General features: G+C 40.7%; 1 protein-coding gene across 1 annotated transcript in view; it reads right to left on the reverse strand.

The window, feature by feature from the left end:
* The window catches only part of LOC134867415 (chemokine-like protein TAFA-2), a 62,265-nt gene extending 48,955 nt beyond the window's left edge, over positions 1 to 13,310 (reverse strand). Inside the window, exon 1 of the mRNA XM_063887962.1 lies at positions 12,845 to 13,310. The gene's annotated coding sequence lies outside the window, so the exon portion shown is untranslated. The remainder of the gene's footprint in view (positions 1 to 12,844) is intronic.
* Positions 13,311 to 17,713: the final 4,403 nt, after the last annotated feature.

The following is a 17,713-nucleotide window of genomic DNA, read 5'->3' on the forward strand; positions in this document are numbered from 1 at the left end:
CTTCTGTTTTAACTTTTAAGTTCTGTGTATGTATACCCTTTCCATAACATGTTTGGTTAGCTGTGAGAACAAAAACAAATCAAATAAAACTCAGACCATTCACTGTTCACACACATGACATGCACTTCAGGATTAAATCAGTTTAATTAAGGCTGAAACTAATTACTGCTTTCATTGTTGATTAATATTTTGTTTTGATTAAGCAATTATTACTTCACAGTCAAACACTTAAAAAACAAGGTCGAATGCGATTATTACAAGTACTAGAGGCAAAACGTATCTCCTGCAAAAATAATTCTGTTCCGACCACAAACCAAACCCCAAAGATATGCAATTAACTTCATATGAAGCAGAGAGAAGCCATAACCCTGCAACTATTTGGTAATTTACTCGAAAAATAAAGAAATGAGCAAATGTGGCGAAGATTCAATGGTCTTAAAGTAATATTTTAAACATATTTTCATTGTCATTTCTATCTTTGTTTGAAGCTTAGGAAACAGTCTTTATTACCATTCATGCAAGTATTAAAAATAACTAAAGCAAGCTTAATTGAATTGATTCTTATTAGGACACGAAACACGAAATACAGACCGCATATCTTTCATCACCTAGACCTTGGAGGAATAACAAACATCTGATCGAGTCACACTTGTGTTTCGCACTCTATTCTCTTTCTGCTATGACTAATAATAGTCCACACAGTTCCATGCATCATGGTTATTAAGTGCAGTAAGAGAAAATATGTTCCCCTAAGTGCTTATTTTTCACTGTCCGATTGAGCAGAGAAAGTTAAAACACACGGACGCCCCAAGATACCAACAAAAAACAGCATTTCCATGACTCAACAATATAACACAGTTAGGCAAATGAAAAGCTTTTATTTGTGCTGCACTCAGGCTCCACTTGAAAACAGAAGGGCAGAGTCGGAGAAATGGAGAACCCAGATTGAAATAGATGAGTGTAAGACAAGAAAAGAAGCCAAGAGGCACCGAGTCATGGAGACAGGGAAGCAGACAGAAAGAGAGAGGAATGGTTTGTAGGTGGAGACCTTGAAAAGCTTTTGTTCTCTGAACAGGCAGGGTAAGTGAAGCAGCACTTGGCAGAAGGTACAAAGCAACAAACTCTAAATCAATCTTTTACAGCCTGTCCACAACAGACTCACACAGACACAAGTACACCCGGACACATAAAAAGACATACACACAAAAGCAACCACCAACAGGCAGACACTTTGTAGTATGGTACTGAAATAGGAGCTAGTCTGGCTTTATAAGTGTGTGTGTGTGTGTGTGTGTGTGTGTGTGTGTGTGTGTGTGTGTGTGTGTGTGTGTGTGTGTGTGTGTGTGTGTGTGTGTGTGTGTGTGTGTGTGTGTGTGTGTGTGTGTGTGTGTGTGTGTGTGTGTGTGTGTGTGTGTGTGGTCATGCTGTGTTTCTTTAATGAGCTCACTTTACACACTTCGTTAATTGGCTGGCACAACCAAGGACTGTCCAAGATCTACAGGCCAGTCTGTAACACACACACACACACACACACACAGTACACACATCTACATTTCACTGTGCTTATTTATTCATGTGTTAGTTAGTTTGTTCCACTAGGTTCACTTGCAGGCTGCTGTAGTAATTGCCACTATATTCTCTGCATTGATTTCCACTCGGACCTCAAAAGCTCTCTGCCATGCGTGAGCACACACACACATTTATGCAAACACAATCGTCGACACCCAGCGCAAATCTCCCTTCACAAGAAACAAAGCAGCTGCAAATTGTATTCTCACTTAATTTATCCATCCATTTATCCATTTATGTGCATCTTCCTAGCATGTATTCATTTTCTGGAAACAAAGAGACAGGTGAGACAGCAAAAACTGCAGCAATTCTAATTAAAGTTTCCGGGAGGGGAAGAGAGCCGAGCTTTCTTTCAGCACACCCCTCATCTCACTGGCTGTAAAAATAGCATCAACTCCACATTCCCAGGCAATGTTCTGTCTGCTTGCAGCTCAGGGCTTGTTTCTGGTGAGCAATAGAAGAACAGTGGAGAGATTTTGCTGTTTCTGCACAACAAATACAGAGCAGCAAGACTTGGTCCACATAGGCATTCTGTTCGAGGCGGATGTGATAGTGCAATCGGACTGGACTGTGTATGTGTGTGTGTGAGAGCCATGCTTAACATGATTACAGACAGGAATGGCGTGTGTGTGTGTGTGTCTGTGTGTGTGTGTGTGTATATGTGTGTGTGTGTGTGTGTTTGTGTGTGTGTGTGTTTGTGGATATGTGGGAAGACAGGACAGGAGCCTGCTGGGAGAGATAACTGCTCAAGTCTGTCCTCTCCTTCTCACTCACACCCTTCTGCTCAGACCTCTAAAAGCTTCCCCCTTAGGCTTACTCTGTGTGCACTCACCCACACATACGCAAAAACAGGATCCTCATATCAACCCTATCCCCAACTCCCATTTCGGTCTTCACAGTTTATCCAAGTCCATAGCAGCTGGGGTAGATTTGCAAGGGATGGACATGGAGAGACAAGAAAAAGAGGGATGGACAACAAGTGCATTAGCACAGTGATGTCCAGCGGGGTTATTATCTATTAATGCGGTGCAAGTGCACACATGCATGCACATAAACTCGCATACACATTGGCAAACCTTCATCCACAGAGTGACAAAGACAGTTAGAGAGGGGTCGTTTAATATTTTAGCAGGATGCTTTAAAGTCCGTATTGAATGAGGGTGGCACAAGAAGACCCTAAGTCCCCCTAACAAAATCCATTAAAAAGTGAAAGCACACAATGCTTCCTTTATAAATCCCCATCTTTTGTTTATCCTCCATGTCCTCAATTTCAAGCTAACCTTTTTGTTTTTTCAGCAGCTGTTGTTCTTCTGCAGCGACCTGTTGCCCTCCTCTTTCCTTTTTCTCCCCCATGAACAAACAACTCCATGTCAGATACATTTTCCTACACCATGCCTCATTGCATTATCTCCTTTTAACAACACCTTAGAGGGTTAGAAGGACCAGACTATGTCGAGGTGATTCTTAAGATCAACATCTCCCCACGCTGTGAAGTCTCAGTGGTGAATCCATTTGTCCATAAAGCAGTCAAACCTCTGCCTCTCACAGCACAGGGAGGCACATTGTGTGTGTGTGTGTGTGGGGGGGGGGTCAAAGGTTTGGGTAGTGATAACAGTCACAGTGAGAAATGATTGTGATCTGATGAATTCATGTCACGCATACCAAGTGGGTTAATGAGACCTCTGTTAACTTGTTTGTTTCATGGTGTTTGTTGCTGCAGCACCACGGACAGCTCTCTCACTGAATCCTGCTGCATTAGTCAGCCCCACAGAAAGCTCCTTACTGCATTAGATAACAGTCTCGATGACACAAGGAAAGCAATACTCAGAAAGGGTGTCAGGGGGCCTTTAGGGGTCTCATTAGTGCAGTCAGGGGCATGCTGATTGTGCCGAGTATTCACACCTCTAAGCAGACGAAACTCACAGCTTGGTGTTACTTTAATTTCTGCGGCGTGCATCATGAACCTTGCATCACCTGGCAAAACGTGATGAGATTTAACTAAGTCTATGTTTAAGTTTGAGTCTCATACTTTTACTCTATCTCCCTAGCTCCCTGGATTTCCTTAGGTAAAATAATTATCACTCATCCACATGTTTTGCTCAACATCACAAGATTGATTGTTAATTAAGGCAATTGAAAAAGCAAGACTACGACTAAATCCCAGCACCGGCAATGCTATTGGTGAAAATACTAATAAGCTGATATTTAACATGTTTAGGTTAAACATGTTCATTATTTTTGTTTAGCATTTCATATTTTTTCAATGCTAGTTAGTGCTCAACACAGTACAAGTAAGGGTTTTGAAATGTCATATGTTTTTAGATAAATTGAATGCTTTAGGGGTATATTAATGTATTTGCCGCATTGATTTTTATATATATTTCACGGTGGTGCTAGAGGAAAACTCAAGAGATCACAAAAGTCAACAGGATTCATGCTCATGGATTGGTACAATATGACAGTTTGGACCAAAGTGGTGTTGGACCACCAGACCAAAATTGCCATAGATCCATACCACTAACTTCTAAATAAAGTTAAGTTGCAGCTGTCTTATTTTTACATAATAGTATAGACATAATTAATAGGTCAAAGCCAAATAATTTAGATGTGAGATAAGAGCAACACAAAGTGTATAAAACATATTGAAATAGGATAATTGACAATATATTTCCTTGTGACCGAAAGCTCTAAAGCCATCAGCATCACAAATAAAGCTCCTTTTTGTGCCATTCTCTGCCACAGCTGCAGTCCGGGAGAGGACACAGGCCCGGCTCAGCCTCATCACATAAAGGCAGGCGGAATGCTAATAAAGTTGGATTCAATCAAATTGAAAGCAGCCTTTTGCTAATTCATGGCTTTAAAATTAGAATTCTTGTTCTGCATTCAGAGCCTCTCTCTGCCTCTCACACAACCCGAGTCTTATCCAGACTCGAGGTGAGAGGATGTTGTGTTATTGACCTACTTTGTTAATTTTTGTGTACAAAAACATAAACACTTAAATACCATCGTTCTAAATGATCTTAGTGTGGGTATTAGTAAAATCCACTTTACTTTTTGTATCATGACTCTCTAGGAATAACAAAACCAGAACTGAATGATGACAAATTCCTAATATTTAATCTGTATTAGAAATGTATCGTCCAAAGAATATATGACACAAAGCACCCAGAGGATTGTTATCATTTGTATAACACGTTTTCCAAAGTGGTTACAATATAAAAGCAACTTAAATGCTGTGTTCAGTCGGAAGCAGCGCATTAAACAGATGTTTATTTGACTTAAATGTTGAAGAATGATACAGAAAAAGGATGTTCTGTTGGTCAGTTTTCATGCGTATGTGTATGGCTATCATTTTCCTTTTGGTGTGTGCCCGCAGAGTGCTCGGGCAAATAGCAGTGTCATAATATTAGTCATATTAGGAGGGGATTAGTAAGAGAAACCGTCTTAAGGATGTGATCCCTTGGAGGGGGTGCCAGATACTGCTTGTATTACTGTCAGCCCTGTCTCGTGCACACACTGGAAGTCTAGCAGCCTTCCCTGCTTTCTCAATAGGATCTGTAGAGAAACATGACACACTAAAATGTACCACCTACTGTAGCTCATTCCCTTCTTCCACTGTGTTTTTATCTCATCTATTGGAGTGCTGGTGTGAAACATGTCTGGTATAAAAACAGAAACGCTCTGGCTGCAGTGGAAGGATGAAGCGTGCAGATTAGCAGAACCAGACCTACACTTTTGAGCTTCTTAACAATGTGTTCCCCGATACTGGGCAGACTGTTACATTTATGGTTAAAGCCAAAGAGACAAGTGACTTCTCAGTGACTGAAGAGCATGACCTACGTAACAGTATGTTTCTGACAATGCAGTGGTGGTAACAGTAATGGCCGTCAACAGCATCCATAAGACCCATTTATTTGTAGCTATTACCAAAATATCATCAGTTTCCTGCTCCATTAGTCCGGTCATATCGCAGCATCACAACAAAAAAAACCTGACAAATCCAAGATACCTTGGTATACATGGAATACTGTAGCATATTGGAATTGTTGTAAGAGAAGCTGTTGGTCATTAAGAAGAATACGACAACCAAATATAGACAAAATTTACCTTATAATAACTATCTTCAATAAAATGTACATTTATATTTACTTTTGTGTATATATAAATTCAACTAAATATAAACTTCTTGAACACAGTTCAGAATTAATGTCTTAATCATCTCAGATTAAAGGTATATATAATATAATATATAATAATTGGTTTGCTTACCATCTATTAACATTATTAAGGTGGCCATTTTGGTCAAGTAATTTTTTCAAGGTTTACAAACCATTTGATAATCATTAATCATACATAATATTATATACACAATGTAATAATACTGTATGTGCAGCAATAAACCGTTAAAGTAACAGAATTTTGTTATTTGGCAAATCAAATTCATTTAGTTATTGATTTACCATTTGTTAATGATAGTTATTTTAAAATGTTATTTAATATTTGATTGTGTTTATGAGAGATGTCAGTAGCCATGATGAGCTGTTGTTGGGTTTGCTTTTCTGATTCAATAGTTTTCTAAATCTACAAAACAACATTGCTAGTATGTATAAGCAGAAGTTGTCATATTCTGTAGCACATAAATAATCAGCATCTGACTTATGTGTACACAAAAGTCATAAAGTGTGTGTGTGTGTGTTCGTCCACACTATCTATTTCTCCTCCTTCCTCATCCCTGCCATTGGTTAGAGACCAGCTACTTATATGCATACACACAACACCCCACAAACTGCAGTAATTGCTACTGTGTATGTGCTTCAGCTGCAAACATACCAATCTACATTATATAAGGCTTGATGATGAATTCATAATTGCATAATTAGATATAATTACATGTGCTGCGGGCTTTCCTGACAACCTAATGAGGCAGCCATAAAATAGCTAGTGGTTCCACTTATAAGAACATAATGAAAGACTACAAGATAAAAGGGCATACACAGACAAACACAGGAAGCCAGTAGCAAAGGCCCTGAGCTGCACACAATCAAAACAAAAATAAATTATAAAAGAAAAGGAGAGAGTGTGTTTATGGTTCTCATTACACTCAGTTCATCAGTGACAGTGAGTGTGTCAGGTTCTCATGTCACAGTCTTATGGGAAGACAATGCTTCCAAACTTTCCATCACCATCGCCAACGTAATAATGATGGCAAAACTCACACAAACACGCCTACGAGACAGAGATAGGAAAAACACACAAATATAAACAAACACAGGCCTGGCCTATATGCTGTCCTAAACACCACAGTGATTGCTGAGGAGTTTTATAGAAAGCTGCTGGAGCCAGAGGGTTGTATATGTGGCACAGCTCTGACTTCTGGTTAACAGCTTCTCTTTCCATCAGCCATAACGAGTAAGCCGTGACGCCGCCAGAGCTACAGTGTCTGTGCCGGTCATTTATTACTGCTGCTGGAAGTGTTATCACATCCCAGCCCACACACTGGTGGAGACTTCTGTCACTGCAGACTCATTAGCAGAAGCTATAGCCGGGCCAAAATCAACAAATCAAAATGCTTTCTTAAGAAGTTGCATTGGTCACAGCTGGCTGCTACAAAAGCAACAATGTAGCCCACCATGTATTAAGCTACCATGGCACTGCCGCATCCACTACAATATACCAGTATACCTCAGTGAGCCTGCAGGTTTGACAGTTCTGCAGCACAAAACTGCTTCCTGTCAAGTTGTTTGCTAGGAAATCAAAGTAAAACATAGGGTTTAACTGTTTATTTGTATTAATGCAGGATTTCAATTATCATCATTCAAGTAAAAAAGCACATGAGTGTATTTAGTTTACGGGGGAGAGACTAGACAGCCGTGCCATAAAATGCAAACATGCAGTTCTCTGTCTCTGTCAGCGTTGTAGAGACAGAGATTTTAATGAAGCTCCGTATAGTACATTTTATTATTGCTACCATTGCATAATATTCATTTAAACTATATATTATCTCATTTTGTTTTTCATGAACTGTCCACAGCTTTTGTTTTGTTATAATGAACTATGTAGAAAACCATTCTTGGTTTGGCAAGATAAGGAAATGTTATACTTACATTATCAAACTCACAAGCTGCTTTAGCAATATTGTACTTGATTATAGTCATGCCAATAAAACAGACAAATGAATTGTTCCCTACATGTAAGACTTTGATACCAACTCTTGTGAACTGACTTTACTGAGTCAGTAGCTCTCAGCAGTGCAGCTACTCTCACTGGTGACCTAGAGCATTGGGGGTCAACTCAGATGCAGTACCTCACTTCCCATTGAAAATGTTAAGTGAAATAAGTCATGTGTTCACTTAATGTTGCATCCAATAAAGTACATTGGATTGCTTAGCTTATGGATAACAGTTAACAAACTGCATAGTCAGTGATTGGGGATATTTTTACTGAACTGAAGTAATCCATCAACATGTCCACCGCTATTCTGAAATTAGACTTTGAGCTTGAGAATGAGAGACAGACGGAGGGTGAGACAGCTCAGCAGTGTCTGGTCAAGAGAGATGGCCATTAACAGTTTAAATGAAGGGAAACATGTAATGACAGGACCCCAGAGTCACTGATGAGGGTGATGGATGGCTTTCAACTCAAATACATGGCAGATCATCATTCACTGCAGACGTAGTCACACACACACACTTTCTTACAGTCCCTTTCCACCAACAGAATCAAACATTCACTGTGTCTCTCATTCTCTCCGTTATTAACCTTCTTCACATTTACTCACACTGCCTCATGCTATTCAGCATTGTACTGCCGGCCTTGCAAACACACGTATAGCCTTAAAAGACAATTATGCACACACACACACACACACACACACACACACACACACACACACACACACACACACACACACACACACACACACACACACACACACACACACACACACACACACACACACAGGCATCAACACTCAACATAACCCTATCACATACCGTCATTCGTCAAAGAAGGTAAGCACTATTCTCCTGTTGTCTTTGTCTTTATGCCACAAATTATTTTATTTTTTAAATTATTCTCCAGTAATTTATTTGTCAAGTAGTAAAACAAAACGTTTCAAATAGCTTTTTATGTGTTACCAAATGTGAAAAAAAAACATATTCAGATTATAACAATACGGTAGTAACTAGCAAATGTCTTAAAACATTTGACGTTGTCCAGCCAATAAAATACAAATGAATACAATATGCAGTTACTCAACAAGTCCGGCATTTTCTATTTTATGACTCACATAAAACAATGTATTTAGGATTTCAACTACAGGTTATTTTTATTCTGGATTTAAGTTGGATAATATCTAGAAATGTCTTGCTCTGTCTAAGAAATGGTATAAAGCACGAATATATACAATAAGTGGTAATATTCAAATATTAAGCAAATCCTCATATTCGAGCAAAAAATAGGATATGCTTTGGTTTTGTCTCGAGCAGCTTAAATGTTAGATGTAGCAATATTGATCAACATGTGAGAGAAACAAAATGTCCTCCTTACTGTATCCATACTGTAAATGCAGAGGTGATGTAGAGACTTTATATGTTTAATTTCTCTTGAGTCTAACTGATCACCTGGCTATCAAAATGTTTGCAATTCATTTTTTGACAAAAGACTAACTAATTGATTAATAATCTAATTCCTCTCATCTGACCATTGAATTAACCTCCACACTGGCCTGCCTGTGACCAAGACAGACCCTAAAAGATAAGCTTCTCCTCAACTTCTCTCCTCTCTCTGCTCTTCGCCCCTTCCTTGCTCTGTAGTCAAGGGAAACAGTGTGTGGGGCACAGGGGTGCTGGGTAAACAGTGGTTCGGCAAAGTGCTTTTTCCTGGGCTGTGTATACCTGGGTAATGGAGGCAGTAATGGAGTTTGCTCAGGCTAAGGTAATCCTGGAGCTGTGAGCGCAGCATCTGCTGCTGTTTCCCTCTGATGCTGTTCTGTTCCACAGCAGGTACTGATGCTGTTGTAGCTGTCACCGTTACTGTCCCACACAAGACATTTGGGAACCAAGAAATGTGTGTGTGTTTGTGTGTATTTTCGACTAAAAAATCATATGTCACAAACAAATATGTGTGTATATGCCTGTGTGCATTCTAAGCAAAAATTGCTGCAGATGAAATGAGATTTGGTTGAAAGATGTGTGTCTTTATGGAAGGGTTAGTGCGTGCGTGCGTGCGTGCGTGCGTGCGTGCGTGCGTGCGTGCGTGCGTGCGTGCGTGCGTGCGTGCGTGGGAAAATAATCTAAAAAATATACGTGTTTGGATGTTATAGCTCACCTTTGGGAGGTGGGATAAGAACAGGGCTGGCGGCTAGGAATTAATTTACGGGGCCCGATCTCCCAGAAACAATTTCTTTATGTGGGTTACACACATTTAGAGTGGCCACTCGTCCCCCCTGGGCCTCGGCACACCAGCTACTGGAGATATCCAATGAAATACAGAACACCTTTTACAGGACACATGCTTTTTATTTATTTTTATTTATCCCCTCTAGCTTTCTATCCTTTTTGTCCTCTTTTTTTCTTTCTCTTTCCCTCTCTGTTACTGTTTCTGAATCTTATTTTTTTTCATTCTGCCTTTTCTCTTCTCATCCTGCACCTACAGGAGGTGGAAAATGAAAGCAAGATTGCCTTTTACGCATACTATATTCCCTATTTCAATTTTGCCAAAACATTAAAAATACAAAAAAACACAATAATATTATTATGAATATTTACACAACAGTGTATCGTTAAGATTGATTTATATAAATGATGTATAAATGTAGTATAACAATTTCATTCTACACATTTAATTTGAGTACTCTCTATCTCTCTTTTTTTCTCTCCCTCTCTCTGGACAGCAGCTTTGACATTATTCTCAAGGCACAGAGGGCTTATTGGTAGAAGAGAAGGATAAAGGTAGTGAGAGAGAGAAATGCAGGAAGAGGGTGTGTGTGTTAAAAGTGCACAGGGAGACATAAAGAAGTTGAAAGCTTGCTGTATTTTTCAGTTAGACTCTTTGTGTGTGCTTTTGGTCATGTTGCCATAGGGAGGCAGGATAAAATGGACCAATTTAAACAAGTCCTCTGGCCTTCAGGCTTCTTCGGTATACAATTTGACAAGGGAACATTTTGTGTGATAACAAAAATAAAATGTTGAAATGTTACCGTTACGATTGGAATACACTTGGCAAAGGGTAATTTGATCACTCTGCTAGTAGTGTATTATCCCCTACATTGCTCTTCCCGTACAGCCATTAATTTTCCAAAAGCAAACATACACCGCGGCGTCTCTGTGGCTTAGGGATTAAGGTGCACACCATGACCTTTGTTGCATCTCTCTTTCCCTCATTTCCTGTCACCTCTCCACTAATCACATTTAATAAAGGAATTCAAAGTCAAATATGTAAAAATAAAATGTTAGCCTAGGACCAGGTATCCACAATTTAACTGAGACAGATTTGCATCCTGACAGTAAGTCGAAACATCCCTTTTATTTTTTATATCTTTGGGGATCCCCTTTGATACAATAATGGCTTCTAATTTGAGACGTGGCTAAATTGTATTGCTCCCAAACCAACCCTCAAACTGACTTTTCAAATAGTCCTTGTGTTGTTTAGCACATCATCTTCTCCATCTCCCTTCAGTTAAATCATTTACCTTGTTTTGAAGGAGATAATGTGATTCAGCCATCATAGCAATTCATATTTAAGTAATAACACATGAGGTGTGCAGCCTGTCGCAGGAGGAAGACTGCAATGACTAAATGTTTTTTTCTTACAAAGCAAAAATAGCATACTCTATATACAAAATACTTTTCTTTTAATGTGTTCCTGTATTTTTCCCCTAATCCCCAACACCTAATATTTAACCCCCTCTACCCGCCACCTCCCTGTATCTTTACTCTGCAGTCAATCATGCCTCACAGTTCTCTTCCCTCCTTATTTGGTTACTGCCTCAATCCAGTCATCTGGGTCATCTCTATGTTCTTTGTAGAATCTTACGAAAACAGAGGAAAAGTAAGACAGATGGAGCATGTCTAAAATATATTCACCGCTGGGATGACCATCTTTGTTAAAATTAAACCAGGGAAGGTCATAAAAAGGCCAGAAACAGCTAAAAGATAAAACAATCAGGAAAAACAAATGTTCCCATACCGAGTATAGTACATGTTATGATATCTAGTGCATAAAGTAGCCACTACAACAAGTTCAACACCTCACAGCCTCTACCCTGCTACCAAATTGATGCACTATATGGCCACTGTCACCAATAAAGGTCATGTTATGAATCACCATCTACAATACATCAGTTGATCCATGGTGCTGCACAGAGGACGCCCACCACTGCTTTCAGGGTGATGAGTTTCCCTGAATGCTTCACACACCACTTCACATGTTTAATGCGTAAAACCTGTATGTTGCTGGCATGTAAGAAGTAGACAAATCATTGTTGAGTAAAACAATTGAAATGGGTGACAAGTAACAGAGCAAGGAGACATTGAGGTTCCTTATCTGATCTTCCTCCTTGAAATAAGCGACAACATACTTATCATTCAGCAACTCTGGACAAAGCACAGCTCTAGAATCAGTCAACAGGAAGAGAGCAGCTGTTTGCCCCCGCTAAACACCAGCTATGCATAAAATAGCGCACTGAACCCAGCGCCATATGCCCATATACGCACAGTCATAAGACCTGCGTACCCCTGTGTGTGTGTGTGTGTGTGTGTGTGTGTGTGTGTGTGTGTGTGTGTGTGTGTGTGTGTGTGTGTGTGTGTGTGTGTGTGTGTGTGTGTGTGTGTGTGTGTGTGCTCAGAGAGCGAGAGAGAGAGAGAGAGAGAGAGAGAGAGAGAGAAAAAGAAAAAGGGACAAGCTGCCTGTGCAACACCTGAAACAACCGCAATCATTTGTCTTTGCTGTAAAATCACCACCCTGATAATAAAACTGATAGCACATCAGGGCAGGCTGATGGGAGATTACCACGAGCAATCTTTTTTGATAACTCTCATGCCTTCATAAAATCAAATCCTTGTCCATTCACTAAATGGAACAGATGAAGTGTAATCCATCCTGTGCGTAAATGGTTTTCCAAAGACGAGATAACCAGTAGAGTGTTGGACATGAATATCCAAGCGTGGCAGGTGTGCCATTCATTTACTTTTTATCACGCACACTTTTCATACAGCTGACAGAAAGCACATTAAAGCCGTGGGATGCACCAGGCTTTCTGTGCAGTGATCCATACCTGTTGGTGCGGTGTGGTCTTGTTCTTTTAGCCCAGCAGGTGATCCTCTCTCCTCATTGCCGCTCCGCTATCCAAGACGGAGGAGAGGCTCGCATCCCCTCTCCGGTACCATTAAACAGCCACTCAGGTTCGACTGCAGCCGAAAAGTTATACCATACCATCCACCTCCGCAGCCGGGCAAGAGTGAAACGGAGCTGGTGGCAGGTGTGACCTCACGGGTTAAAACCAGCAGTTACTCCGTTGCAAGAAAAGGTCCCTTGGAAGTTCCGCTCCTCTTCTGCTCGTTCACACAGCCGTGACACAGGAAACTTAGTTATTAAGCCATACCAACATGGAGGGGAAAATCCAATTTAGACCTCCCGAATCCGGGTTTTTGGTTTCTCCCCGAGTCCCTTCTTTATCCTCTTTAGGGGGGAGCAATGAGAAAGTAGTGGAGTGTGTCGGGACAGAGGTGCGATGCGGTCGGGGAGCCAGGCAGACTGTTGGTGCGCTCCTGTCCGCCTGGAAGATAGAGTTGCTTCACTGCCAGCTGTGAAGTGGAGCAGCGCTCCCTAGCGGCCCGAGGAGGGAACAGCTGACTAAGGAGGAGCATGCAATAAATGTAAATGATACTTTACAGTAATGTGAAGAAGACCATATGGGCTGCGCCAATACCTGTTGGATATGTGATATGTGTTCTCTGTTGCATAGAGTGGCAGACACACAGGAAGAGGCATTAACTAATGTATCAACACACACACACACACACACACACACACACACACACACACACACACACACACACACACACACACACACACACACACACAGTCACACAACTCCAAATGCGTCAGCAATGGCTCTCAGGGGGCTGGATGCTGGACATGGGGAAGAGCTCAAATGTTTGTCACTTCAAGGAGGACAAAACAATATTGGATCTCCCGTTCCCTCCCCCCTCATTTCTCTTTCTCACCCTTTCAGCTGTGTGAAGTTCAAATTAAATTGAACTCACTTTAGCTGAGCTACGGGCATTTCCCAGTAGACTAGACCAACAGTAGCAGAGGGGTGATCAACACCATGCCAGACCAGAATGACCTGTATGTGTGTGTGTGTGTGTGTGTGTGTGTGTGTGTGTGTGTGTGTGTGTGTGTGTGTGTGTGTGTGTGTGTGTGTGTGTGTGTGTGTGTGTGTGTGTGTGTGTGTGTGTGTGTGTGTGTGTGTGTGTGTGTGTGGTCTCAGTCTTCCATCGCCTGAAAGGACATGAGCTGCCAAAAGAAGTTTACTCACAACAAATGACTTTGTCCAGACTCTTGTCACTCTGTAGTTCATTTGAGGAAGCCCCCCCCCCTCCCCCTTGGATCCTGGTGTGTGTGTGTGGTAATACTAATAAGTATTAGGTATTAGGGCCACATAAGTCAGGCAGTATATTAACTTACCCGTAAAATACAAGGCACACAAACTCACCCAAAGAAGTACAGTTGAAGTTCTAGCTGTGTGTGTGTATGCTATACAACAGTCTGCATACAAGTGCCAGATTTAGTGTGTACAGTATGTGTAAGATGTAATCGGTGATGATGTATGGTTGCACACATGGATGACAGGGTAATTGATCCATAGTGGGGGTGTGATTGTGGGTTTGTGCATCTGAGAAGGCCCAGTGCCACTCATATATCTTTTCACCCAGTGAGCTAATCTGTTACGCTGACAAAGAGTTCCGATTGCTGATCTCTCCTCTCCTTTCTGGCCCTCTTCTCTGGCTTTCAACACGCTCCAGTTTTCCTCTCTTTTTTTAATAATCTGTTTTTTCATTTCTCATTCTTTGATCCTGTAATGTTACCTTTTCAATACACCAAAGACCTCTCCTCCTTTCTTTCTGTCTATCTCTCCTTTGCTTTCTCTCGCTCTCTCTCTCTCGCTCTCTCTCTCTCTCTTCAAGTAACACTGGTGAATCATGGATAACCTAGCCATGGGATTTGTCTTCTGCACCGTTCTCTGGCAGCAGAGTTGAACTCAGCATGTGGACTGCAAGATAACAAATAGAAACACACATGCATGAAATATCCCAGGCCTGCTTGGAAGCCCTCAAAAATCAACCTAATTCCTTTGAGATCTGTGGCATTTGCAGATAGAACTTCACCCACACGCTCGCTATGCACACACTCTGGTAGGTGGCCTCTCAATGACACAGAGTGGGATTCAACATGTGCCAATCAGAGACCTTAGTGCATTTCTGTCACAGAATAGATAGTCAATTCCCACAGAGAGAAGCTTTACAGATCACATGACCGCCTTGGTGAGGGTGCTGTGCACGACATGCTAGGACACACACAAACACAGCCACATAGATTTATTAATAGAGTCGCTTTAACTGATCTAATCACGTTCATTCGTTACACATTTTTTCCAATCACTAAAGTGAAATCAGCTCAACCAAACAACTGACATAGAGACAAATGTTGCCAAACTATGAGATAATCCTTAGAGGCATGAGGAGTTTGCCACATGGCCTATACTCAATCAGAGCTGTTAATGAGTGTAGACAATGTACCATGGGGCAGCTGTCCCATGCAAAACCTCAGAGAGAAAAAAAAGCTTTTATAAGTTTCAAAGAATGAACAGACCAAAAGCAGCAGTGTGCTTTTTCATCCCTCAATATTTTACAACTTCCTCAGCCTATCTGTGGGTTTAAGCCCTGAGCCCATTGTTTCCTACTCGTAAATCTTTGACGCAGCTATAATCAATATTTTCTATAACAACAAACTGTCAATTTACAACTGCAAGACAGGGTGCGTGGGATTGACTCAAAAGTTCATGACCCATGTTCATTTCAAAGAATGAGGTTGTGGCTTTTTGAAAAGATTTAGACAACAATAAATGCCTCATATCCAAAGTTAGCTACAGGTGTTGGATCCTCAGACAATTTTTGTGAGTAGGTTCAGCTAATTCTTGGCTCATCTTCTTGTGGGATTGTTCCCAGTAAAAAAAAGTATATAATATCACCAGACTTATCCTTTCAAAAAGTGCCAATTTCCTTTGTTGCCATCTGTTACAATATATTATAACTGGCATCATCAAAGAGCCCAGTACAATACTGTGTACCATTTCATTTTCATGTAAAAACTTCAAAGTCCGGATGAAAGCTTTTTACATAGTATTATGTGCCTGCATTTCAAAGCCTTGCCAGATGACTCTTATTACCAATACCATGTGGCACAGAGCGCTTCACTTGGAATAAACACACAAAACACACACTTTGTGTTCTGTGTTGCATTGGCAGGCAGTAATACCAGCATTAGCATATGAAAGACAGCAGCTGGAAGGTGTAGCTGTCACTGTTGTTGCTGCTTGTTACTTGTTGTGTTATCCACTCTGATGGCAGCTCCTCTGTTCTTACTAACCTTCGCCTCGCTAACTTACGTTGTTGCGCTCCCTCCCTTCTGTCTGTGTGTCTCCTTCTGTCTGTAAGTCATAGTCCTTTTTTTCTACAACCTTCATGTATGACTAATCACATCCTTGAGGGAACGTAAGGGACATACAGTACTGCATATGCGTAGCGTGGACAATCATTACACAGAGCTTGGACCAAAATGCTATAAACATGTATTGTTTACCATATTTAGTCAAAATTAAACATTTTGTGGAAATAATATAACACATTTTTTTAAAGTTCCCCCTGACAGAGGAATCTCTGCATTCATTTGTGAACTTGAAACAGCTGAAGAAGCTTATTTTTTTACTCAGTTTTTCTCAGAAGAATGCGAGTTATGGTGTAAGAAGAGATACAGTAGATCACTTATCACAGGCTGTAAATTGAGTTGAAAGTCAGAGCTGCCCTCGGCAAAGAACACTTTATCTCAGATAGAAGCAGGGAGCAAGCTACAAACTGAACTCCCTCCTCTTGTCTGTCTCTCTCCTTCCTTTACTCAAAGATGTAAATGTTCAAACGGACTAATTCTTTTAAAGCTCCGAAAGACCATGAAAGACCCGTCTATGCCCTCGTTGCTAATTGATGGACTTGCATTGCAGCATGAAAGCTACATGAGCCTTGCTTGGGACTCTCATTAGCGGTAACTACACCACAGTTTGCTCCACTAAAATTACATTACAGATATCTTAGACACACCTCACTGATCCCATTTCAGTGTAATTCCTTTATGTTAAGTGTCATTTAAAGTACACGGAAACAATCTGAATGATTCCGTTGGACCATCAAAGAGCCCCCGCTGTTTTTCAGATGGCCAGACTCGAACATTTCCCCTGAGAAAGCCAGTCTGGCATTTGACTTTAGAGCAACATGACAAAGTTACTGAGAGCATTTCAATGGAGAGCTGGATCGGTGCTGCTTTAAAAAAATCTAAGGTGTTTTCGCACCGTTAACCTGCTGGAGCTGCTCGAAAACATGATGATGAATAAATGTGGGTGAAGATGCATTTAGCTGTTGCAGGTAAATAACCCATATCTCCTTTAAAGCAGTATTTATTTCTTTTAACACTTAGGGGGTTGTGGAACTACTTTAACCTCAACATTGTCATATGTTCACTGTAATAAAACATTAGCAAAACCTTGTGTCATGCAGATACTTGTGTAAATGTATAAATCAATTATGGGCTCTCCTTTAGCTCTGTTTTTGCCTCCTGCTCTAGATGCTTAACGTTCCACTGTACTCCCCAGCTCATCAGTAACTATGTCCGCCTGCGATCTGGTGCTGGACGGACAGTGAATAGTGGAAACATGACTGATGACAACAGTTAATGTGAGTTGCGGCCAATTAAAAAAAAAAGTTTTAGACAACAAAGGGTTATAATCCTCTGTGGGATATCACTTAGTGCGACCTAGCTTTATTCAGATTTAAAGACACCTTGGATCACTCCAGCGTCTTATTTTAGTTTT

The sequence above is a fragment of the Eleginops maclovinus genome, chromosome 1, assembly GCF_036324505.1.
Source record: "Eleginops maclovinus isolate JMC-PN-2008 ecotype Puerto Natales chromosome 1, JC_Emac_rtc_rv5, whole genome shotgun sequence".
Classification (NCBI taxonomy): domain Eukaryota; kingdom Metazoa; phylum Chordata; class Actinopteri; order Perciformes; family Eleginopidae; genus Eleginops; species Eleginops maclovinus.